Here is a 3,268-nt window from a genome sequence, read left to right as displayed (position 1 = left end):
TGTCCCATTTCTTGGACAGCCCATGGATGCGTAAATGGGTCAGTTTTCATGGTCTGCTCTAGTCTGAGACGGTGTTTCGACATCACCTCCTGTTGTTCTCTGGATACACACACTCTCCCTTGTAGGACGTGTATTGGGAGAACAACAGGGAGATGCTACCAAAATTCCATCTCGGATATAGGAGCAGAGCATGGAAACTAACATCATCTATGGATCCACGGGTGGGATTAGAACCTATCCTCACCTATTAGAGTGTAGGGACACCACGTAGATGCAATTGATGGTCACTCATATGTGCTGATACGTCTGTTAAAGGATGGAGGACCGTGAGTGGATGTACATGCTCTAGAGGGACGCGAAGGATTACGAGTGGCTATTTATAATCAAGGTCAAAGAATTCTGAAAGCATGCATTTGGTGAGAGTGCTGGAGGCCATTCTCTAGTTGTGTGTCCCTGCACCGGTTGTGACAGCAGAAAAAGGAAAGATAGGCTAACCATGGGTCAACATATTGTAAAGTTTGGATTTACTTCGGGCTACCACCGGTGGATCCACATGAAGCCGATCGTACTAGGGAGGAGGTGGTGAGACCACGACTCGAGGCTTTTGATGATGATGCCGGTGTAGCAGACATGCTGGATGACACTCACCAAGCTCAGTTCGCTAAAGGACATGATAAGGCGGAGATAGAGGCTGTCGTAGATGCCTTCTACCTAATGCTAGACTCGGCACAAAGACCCCTTCACGATGGTACTAATGTTTCTCAGCTAGATACCATTGGTTGAAGGCCGAGTTAAATCTAAGTCGAGAAGGCTTCGACAAGATGGTGGCCCTGTGGAGCGGCATGCTACCGACGACACACATTATGCTCTGGTTCGACACTTCACTCCTGTGATCGAGTATGAAAGTTTTAATGCGTTCTTACCGTTGGGATTGTCTGTCTTCGTGCCGTTGTGATTTTCGGCCTTCCTGCCATTGGGATTGTCGACCTTCGTGCCGTTGGGATTGTCGGCCATCATGTTGTTGTTTCTTGCATGTTGGAAACCTCCACGTGCATAGGAGGTACTACCAAAATTTTCAATTTTGAGCCCAACACATGCAATCTCTTCTCTTTTGTGCAGCCTCCGTTGGTGGTTCAAACAATTCTGCCACCGTGTCACCGACGGCTGATCGCGCCAACCCTTCGGCACAGTCCGGTCCTTCACCGTAGTCCGGGTGGCCACACCTGCAGTCTCCACCGCCGTAGTAGTGATGTTGAACTTTGTGATGTTGAACTTGTAATACTAAACTTGTGATGTTGATCTTCTGTGTATTTATGATGGATTTCCGATAGATTTATGAAATATGCGTGTGTTTGTGGTATATAATGTATGTTGGTGATATAATTGTGATGATTGATGTGTGTTTATATATATATGTATATATATAGTCTGTTTCAATAGAATGTAAAAAATATAAAAAAATGCAATTCTCATGGTTTTTGCCGAGTGCCTTCGCAGGAGCACTCGGCAATTTTTTAAAAAAAATAAATAGAAAAACAACTTTGCTGAGTGGCTAATGCTGGGACACTCGACAAAGGTGTTTTAAAAAATAAATAAATTGCCGAGTGTTGGCTAGCACTCGACAAAATAATCGTTAATGGCAGGCGTCGTAACGGCCAGAAATATTTTAATTACTGAGTGCCGCCCAAACCACTCGGTAATTTTTTTTTTATTTTGCCGAGTGTCAGGATAAGCATTCGACAAAGTCCCTTTGTCGTGAGAATATTTGCTGAGCGGACTTTGCCGAGTACTATACTCGGCAAAGTCTTTGCTAAGTGCAAAGGCCTCTTTACCGAGTGTAAAAACATCGGCAAAGCCACGGCCTCGAGTAGTGATTGGTGGCATAAAGTTTGATTTAGCTGATGAGTCATCAAAATTCTTGAACTTCACTGCATATTGAATATTTTCCGAAACATATATCATAAGTATTGGCACTGGGGCCATCGATTTAATATGTCGATTGGCCCTTACCTGTTTCTTGGGGTGGTGACCAATCAAAGATAAATTTATTTCTTGTTTTGAAGTAATTATAATTATTCTCAATGTAAAAAAGGAATATGACGATGTAGAGGCAAAGGACAGTAAATACTGTAATTGGCCAAGAACCTCATAATGCATGGGTTTATCTGAGTGAATTATTATCACACACAGGACTTATTTTAATTTATTGTTTAATATTGAGCGTACGCTCAGTACAATACTACACAGCATTTCACGGCCCCAAAGATTATTTAGATAGGTCACCTAGATGATACAAGGGACTTGAGAAACTGCTGACGCAACACATACCGTGTCCTCCATATGCATAGGAATGCAAGCATATATCTCTAACAATTATATTGCTGTTTGCAAGAATTGGAGGACATTGTGTTGCAGCAGACATCTCTAGGAGACCATTGGTGGTTTGTCACTGCCAGCTTCCTTCCAAGATTTATGCCCCTCGTAGAACCGGTTTCTTCATTGCTTCCGTATGAATTTGCCAGCATGGTGGTTTCTTGGGCCTTAGTTCCAAGAAAACTTGCATGATCAAAGTATCCAATAGTGCACATCATGTTCATCAAAATGAGCAGTGCCATCGTTTGCAGGCTTCATCTGAATATATGTTAGATGGATGTGTACGTGTTAGGCTTCAATTTCAGAAACAATGAAATGGAATTGTATATTGAATCCTACCGAACAAAATAAAACAGATGAGCTCGCAGAGAGAAAAGGACTCACCCCTGATAGCTGATTAGTTGAGAGCTTGTGTTGTTGATAACCAAAGATACACTTGGGCATCTATATATAGCGATATTAATAGAAAAGTAGCTGATGGATCCATAGCACTACTATTGCGACAATTGGTGTCCGCGTGCGGTGGGCAACCGGGACCGATGGCTCCTCCTACTATTGCTGCTATAGGTCATAAAGCAACAGTGTGAAAAGCTACCACTGATGGTTCAAGGTACCAATCAGTAATGAGAACCCTTGCAAAAGAAATTATTTTGCTAATGTAAAAAAAGGATCTTAAAGGCCGGGTTTACAAAACCGATGCTGTGCCACCAATTCTAGAGCACCGCTCCTATTATTAGATTTCAGATGAGGTTCTCTTAAGAGAACCATCTTTGAAACTCTGGCTCTTCTAGAGATGGTTTGATAAAGACGTCCATCCCCAAAAATCCTATTTCTAGGGGTAGTTATCTTAATAGAATCCGTTCCTTAATTTCTTAATGAAATCACTCCTGTAAAT

General features: G+C 42.4%; 1 long non-coding RNA gene across 1 annotated transcript; it reads right to left on the bottom strand.

Moving 5' to 3' along the window:
* On the bottom strand, nt 2,161–2,890 carry LOC110436595. Its single transcript, XR_002454400.1, has 2 exons — nt 2,758–2,890; nt 2,161–2,631 (listed from the first exon to the last, which is right to left on the bottom strand). It is a non-coding gene; the product is annotated as an uncharacterized LOC110436595 (long non-coding RNA).

Source organism: Sorghum bicolor, chromosome 6 (assembly GCF_000003195.3).
Source record: "Sorghum bicolor cultivar BTx623 chromosome 6, Sorghum_bicolor_NCBIv3, whole genome shotgun sequence".
Lineage (NCBI taxonomy): Eukaryota > Viridiplantae > Streptophyta > Magnoliopsida > Poales > Poaceae > Sorghum > Sorghum bicolor.
Note: the sequence above shows the minus strand (reverse complement) of the source record. Positions and strands in the feature narration are given on the sequence as shown.